This window comes from Odontesthes bonariensis, chromosome 4 (genome assembly GCF_027942865.1).
Source record: "Odontesthes bonariensis isolate fOdoBon6 chromosome 4, fOdoBon6.hap1, whole genome shotgun sequence".
In the NCBI taxonomy this organism is placed as follows: Eukaryota; Metazoa; Chordata; class Actinopteri; order Atheriniformes; family Atherinopsidae; genus Odontesthes; species Odontesthes bonariensis.
This window is the reverse complement of record NC_134509.1, coordinates 34,489,630-34,496,904: the sequence shown is the minus strand read 5'-3', so window position 1 is coordinate 34,496,904 and position 7,275 is coordinate 34,489,630. Positions and strand designations below refer to the sequence as shown.

Sequence of the window (7,275 nt, the reverse complement as noted above, 5' to 3'; positions counted from 1 at the left end):
TGTTTACTATACTTTTTTACTATAGAATACTATAATTTTAGTACTATAATACTAACTGCATTACCATTACATTATGCAGTTTTTAACCATAACACTAACAATAATTAACTGCATACAAATTAAGACTGCAACCACTTACCATTAGCACAATGTTTTCTACAGACTGCTAAAATACGAGAAATGAGAACAAAAAAAATCAACATTCTTTAAACAGTTGATCATTTATTGTCAAATAATAATTGTTTGTGCACACCGGCACGTTCAAAAGTTCAAAAAAGTTCAAAAAAGGGAAAGCGAAAGAGAGGGAGATGAAGCAATGTAGTGTGTTTGTTTGTGTTCATAGTAGTGATGCGCGGGCCGGCCCGAGCCCGGCGGGACCCTCGGGCTAGCCCGCGGGCCGGGTGGGGTCGGGACATTATTTTCTTAGAATCCACGGGTTGCGGTCGGGTCGGGTCAGATCACAGACATCATAATTACACCATTAAAATCACACCTACGCACATCCGAGACAGCAGAATGCCAATTGACAGCGTCTGCACTTGTGTGCTTGCTCTCTCTCCCCCTGCGCACGGCACCAATGCAGAAGACCGCAGAATGCAAGCAAACAGGCAGCCTACTCACGTGAAGCTCTCTCTCTCTAAATTCATATGACATGCACAGAGCTTGGGTGTCTGATGTGGCAACGAAAAGTGGAATTACAACCATAATCGTCAGATGGATGTGCTGCGATCAAGACTTTAGAGTAGCAACTGTAGGCTATTGATGCAAGGGAAATTAAGGGTGAATGCGCGCAGCTTTTGGCAGCCTATGACATTACGCGCCCCCTTGCGCGGCCGCAAACAGTTAATTTGTGTTTAATAGGCCTACATAAATAAATACTTATTCATTTAATTTTTTTTTAAGCGGGTCGGGCGGGGTCGGGTTAAAAATCATTGTGTAATCTTTCGGGTCGGGCGGGCTGGGTTGGCAGCGTGATGGGTCGGGTTGGGGCGGCCCGCGCAACACTAGTTCGTAGGCTATGTTTGCGCAAGGGTTTGGAATGTGGTGTTGTATGCGTGAAGGGTAATAATGTAGTGTTGTTGGACCTGATGAGTGTTGTAGATGCGTGTGTGAATGAATGTGTTTGAGAGAGAAAAAAAAAGTTTTTTGGGGGGAAATCCATTCACTTGTTGAACTTGACCGCATTGTTCAATTTTTGTCGGATGAATGAATTGATGTTCGTGTCTGTTTAGAATGAGAATTTCGTCTTTGCAGCATCTGTGGGAACACACAAACACATATACCAAAGATATGAATACGAGGTTATCAGAATAAACAGCTTTTCTGAAACCTCCCAAGTATCTATTCTATATATACCTACTTATAATTTCAAGGAGGTCCTGCTTGGGGAGGCCAGGTTTTTTATCGGTGCCGCTGCTGGAGGGCTGGCCAGTCACAGAATGGGCGGATATGAATTCCCTGGTGTAGAGGCCGTGCAGCAAATCATTGATGAATTTTTGGGGGCTTTGTATGGAGCAGCGCTCCACAAGTCCTTTTGGGATGACCTTTAAAGCAAGCAGTACCATTATTTGAAATACCAAGTCCGTTTTTACTTGCAGAAAATGCAAGCATGGAGGAATTTGAGTCTGCCGATGTGTGTTTACATTCAGTGGAGAAACAAGTACGGTAGTCAGACTGCAGGCATTGTGCCACGAGTGTACCCTATAACTGATATATCGTTTGTACTTACTAATTCAGTCACTGTAGCTTCATTTATTTACACACATTAGAAAGAAAGCACTGATATCGTTTTTAACAGCATATTGACAAGGCTTTTGCTCTCGAAAACTGCTGCCATGAGAACAAGGAAGTAGCTGAGACAACCAATCACAGCGCCCTTGGCTGCAATGCAAAAAAGGGTAAAACATTGAAAGGGGTACTGCATGCATTTAAATTAACCGAGTGTACAGCTGATGCATTTAGAAAACAGTGCAGCTGAAACTAAATAACTTAACCTATGCAAACAAAATCAAACAGATTCTTACAGAGTCTGTTGCTGGTGCTGGAGATGATGCTGATGATGATTGTGTTGTGCTAGTCTTGGTGCAGCTGATTGTGTTGGTGCTAGGTAAAGATATCCCTGCATCTTCTCCAAAATGTCTGGGAGCACTGAGCAAAGAAATGCATAATAGTAATTTAGCTAACATGTAAGACAAACAACAACAAAAATATTGTTTCATAAAAAACTTATTGAATATTAATAGTATTACATTTCAGTGTTGCTATTTTTTGTTTCAGTGAACAATTTTCCTGTTGCAGCCTGCGGTTGTCCTCTCTCAGCTGCTTGCACTCTACGTGATGGCACTGAAAAAAAATTGTAGTGACAAAAAAAAAAAAAAAAAAAACATTACATACACCAGGGGGGTATTCCTAGAAGCTGGCTTAGCGGAAAGCCTGGCTTATTTCGCTACTTCTGGCTAAAGTTAGCGAGAGTTCCGTTCCATAAAGGTGGCTTATTTGAACTCCCGCTGAGTAACCATGGTAGTTTATGCTGCTGAACTAGCCTGGTCTCGGGCAGGCTAAAGTTGAAGCTTAGCTTAGCTGCAACTCAAAAAATGTCCGACCGGCTGAAACGGACTCCGGAAAGAAATGTTCAACTAGAATTCTGCGCTCCCGCAACTCATGTCTTGTCTAAAAAACGAAGCAAAAACTGTGGTTATCATATCACCACTTTCACTGTCTCGAAAAATCAATCAGTCGGTGCCAGTGCAACTAAAGAAACGCAACTATACACACATGAGCATGAAATTAAATGAGAGAGAACATGGTATTCATTAAAACTAATCAATACCTAACAAACATCCGATCTACACCCACGTAGGACCTGACTCAGAAAAATGGGGGACAGGTAATATGGTTAATGATACAAATTATTTGTGCAGTCAAGGACTGTACAAACAAGATATTAGATAAAACGCAGGAATTAAAACATCTTACCATATTAAAAATATGACCTCTGTCCTTTCAGGCTGCTGCTCCACATTTACAGCAGCCGATAATGTAAAACAACCTACTGGCTGAAGTATTTGCATTAAGTTCATCATCTCCCTCAGGCTTCCCCATGTTATCGGTGCACTACACTGTACCCATGTACGCATCCAAGGCAAGGCAATGTGTAGACACAATTCGTACACAAGGCAAGTGCTTTACAGCTACATAAAACCACAAGAAGGCAATAAAATCATTCCAAAGAACAAAAAAATCATTAATTAATTAATTTAAAAGTGAAGAGTGCAGATAAAATACTTTCAGGTGTCATATGCACATCTAAATAGAACTGTTTTCAGTCTGGATTTAAACATTGTCACATTGTCCAGGCCCCTGCTGGACCCGTGGAGGCTGACTATGTAAACCGAACATTTTTCCATATCCTAAATGTACAGGTACACTTGGGGATAATTGTCCATAGACTCTGAACTGGATTTCTCATTTTGAAAAATACCACATCAACCCCTTTGAGTAATGCTGAGCAATGTTACATTTATGCCCTGTGAAAGCTCATCATTGACTCCTATCCTCCGTGCATACAGATGATCTGTGATGAAGGTCATTTCATTTCCAACACTGAGGCTAAATGGCCGGGATCAGTTCATGATTCTTGGATTTTACGAGCATCCTCACTGGCACAGAGGTTTGCACAAGGCGCAAGAATTTTACTTACCCGAAGGAGTGTACTTTTGAAGTAAGGTGTAGCATAGGCAGAATTTTGGTAATGTAATGAGAGGTCAGGTGTAGAGGTCATCTTAAGGAATTTAAAGTGCTCGTCATACTTTATTATAGATAGCCATATAAGGCACATATTGCATCAAATTGCCTAAAGTCTTAACACATGTATATCCATCCAACATTTCTCTTATTCTGCAGGAGAGTTCAATGGTGTCCTGCTTGGGGACAGAGGCAATGCATGCTGGCCGTACCTCCTCACGCCATATCCTGATCCAGGAACAAGGGCATGCACATGCACATGCACATGCACATGCACATGCACATGCACATGCACATGCACATGCACATGCACATGCACATGCACATGCACATGCACATGCACATGCTAAAACAAGGGCACGGATAGAAATGACCTTTGGCCAAATTAAATACAGGTTCATTGCTTAAACTTCTCAGGCACCATGGCTGACTTCTGACAGAGCCATCTTAAATTAATAGTATACTTCATATTTTATACATTTTGTCTTGTGGACAACTTTTCAGGCTCAAGTCTTTTCTTCGTTGAGTTCTAGTGCCTGAAAGGACTCAGTTTCTCCTGACACAGTGAGGGACCTGTACAGGGACACATATTTCCTTTGATCCTTATTGTTGGGACCTTTGAGTTAGAACTTCTTTTCATAATTTAGCATTGACATAGTAACAGTTTAAGTCAGAGCAAGTGTAAGAAGGCTAAATGGATAGAGATGATTTATAACTTTCCACACGTTTAGGTCATTGCATGAACCGTACAATAATGACAAGTTTGAGTTGTGTTGAATTGTTTAATTATTATTACATGTTTCTCAAGCTGTGGAGAGAAAACAGAATTAAATACAGTTCACAACACCAAATTCTCCTTTATCTGAATTTATACTAACATCCCTCTCCAGTTTCATAATCTCTAGCTTGATCTTTTTTATTTTCAGTTTCTTGTATTCCATATCTAGTTTGGTGCTCTCTTTATTGGACAAACACATTTCTTCAAAGGCTACTTACCACTCTGAAATATTTTCCTGTACTTTACCTTTACTTGCTGCCAGGTACGCTTTTGGCTGTTAAGATTGATCCTGTTGAGATGTAACAGTGAAAAATAATATGTGGGTCACACACAGGATAATATAGTCACAAAGTATGATGATGCGTGTCGATTATTGGGTTATTAATAAAGTGAGCAGGGCCAGTATATTTGTGCTGTACATCTCATACAGACACAATTCAGCATGCTTTATGTAAACAAATTATAACACAAAGAGGAGAGTATAAATACATGAGGACAGTAAAATGAATGTCAATGGTATGAAACTTTCATAACTTACGCATTTAGTCTATCAGCAGTTAGCCTGGCCATGCCGTTTCTTCGCTTTATTGATCGCAGCTGTTTTACCATTTCTGGTGATGACACTTTTAAAATCCTCATACAGCTCCATAAGCATTATTTGTTCAGCTGACGAAAAAATAACAGCTCTTGTCTCGCTCTCCTTTTCACACAGATCTCCGTTTTTCCACCATCCACTCGTCAGGGCTTCTTACGTTCCTCGTGCACTCGCACTAAGCTAGGCTATGTAAGCCTCGCTTGGATTAGCCTCACCGAGATGCAGCTAAAATATCTTTGAGGAACGACTTAAGGCTTAAATGGGAGATGGAGCTAGTTCAAGCGACGCTTACCGGCTATAGCCTGGCTTTCTTTAGCTACTTTCTAGGAATACCCCCCTGGCCAAATACAAAAACAGTTTGAGTACGCACAAAGTTTACAACTGATTGAATACAGTAATCTGTTGTTGTATCTAACCTATACTAGAGTTAAAAAAAACTGTAGTTGCGAATAGAAGAGTAAAGGTGAATTATGAGGTCCTGCATGGTTTAGCATGATTTCAGTATTCTCTCAAATCTTCCCTTGATTAGCTGCCTGCCCCCTGAAAACACTGCAAAAAAACTCTGGTTTCAGGAGACAACACGGGGGCTGTAAACGCCAAACAAAACTAGGCCTCAGCCAATCACTGACAAGACGGTTGAGGGGAAAGGGGATTAGTCAGTTTAGTTAGTTAGTGACCATGCAGGAATTCATAGTTTACCCAAGTGCAAACATGAAATTGCATTAGTCATCTTACTTCACTCTCTATTTCATCGGCTGAGCTCAGCTGAGACGATCCTATGACAAACCAAACAGAAAATGTACACAGTTAAGGGTTGCATCAAGACAGGTGGAACCGGAGATGAACACTGAAAATTATGGAATTAAATACTTGGGTGCTCCTTGTTGGTATCGCAAAACACTACACAAATACCTTGTTTGTTGAGTTCCATTAAGACCCGCAGACCTGACTTAAAGCTGCTGTCGGCAGGTTTTCAAAATTGCGAGTCAAAAGTCGGAAAATTCGAACTGATACAACTTTCAGGTCCCTCCCCCAACCTCTAACAAGCCCCGAATCGCCCCCCAAACCCCTTCCCCTCCGTGGACGAGGTTGTGCACGTGAGTTCACACCAGTGTGAGCGCACACAAGCTGGGGCAGACTCACCTCAGCAGCGTGTGCACAAGCTGTGATTGACAGGTAGGATTCCTCCACCCTAACTTGATTGGTTAAAAACAGCCGGGAGCGCTCGGTTTTTGCAAGCACGATTACAGGCTTCAGAGGGAGCTACAGATTTCGTTATTTTTCCTAAACAGCCTATTTAATATTCTACTTCCAGAATCCCATGACAGTTCAAGCTAATATGACTAAAAAAAAGTTGCCGACCGCAGCTTTAACTGAGAATCCTGTAAATCACAATACAATATGTTTTTTCAATGAATGCAATTTGTTTGGGCGGCAACTGTGCTAGGACAATGGAACAGCTGGAGGGAGCTTTTATTCTCTCCTGGTTAAAAAGCGTCAGTCAAATGTAATGAGTGTCAAGTGTACCTCAGGTACACTTGACACTCAGTTAGACTCAGTTTAAATAGTAAATGAGGTCATCCTGTGCTAGGTCCAGACCGATAGCTCAGCGCCCATCCCAGGTCTACGGGGTTCCATGTCATTGGTCCGACAGCCCATTAGTCCGACTGGACTCAGTAGAGATGTAAATAGCTGTCTGAGAATAATGTTCGTAAAATCAGAGCGTGCGTGCAATTCTCGCTCGTCACACTCGTCACTGAAAACCATTTTTAATAAATAGACAAGACTTTGAATTTATTCATGAATTGAAGCTCACATTTGGCAGCTAGACGAAATATACCAGACTATTTCCTTTGGTAGGCTACCAAGCCCGCGAAATTGATGGTCCCAGACCCAAACGCAATGATATTCAGACCCCAAAGTTCCGACTAATGGGCTGTCGGACCAATGGGCCGACCCTGGTCTGGTTCTACGGTACCTCTCTCAGTGCTACCGAAACTGTATGAGGCTTCAGGAGGCGGGTTTTACTAACGTTGTATGCCAAACTCTGCTAGTTGGCATCCGTTACACTCACCCCCCTAAACCTCACTCCCATCCCAGGTCTACGGCACCAGTGTAACTGAGGTCTTTTTTGCTAATTCGGCACTTGGGGCTGGAA

The 7,275-nt window shown here is 41.8% G+C and overlaps 1 long non-coding RNA gene across 1 annotated transcript; it reads right to left on the bottom strand.

The window, feature by feature from the left end:
- Window positions 1-2,255: 2,255 nt before the first annotated feature.
- Window positions 2,256-6,066, bottom strand: LOC142379437 (uncharacterized). The gene is made up of 3 exons (XR_012769685.1): window positions 6,030-6,066; window positions 5,853-5,893; window positions 2,256-2,343 (listed from the first exon to the last, which is right to left on the bottom strand). It is a non-coding gene; the product is annotated as an uncharacterized LOC142379437 (long non-coding RNA).
- Between the last annotated feature and the right edge of the window lie 1,209 nt (window positions 6,067-7,275).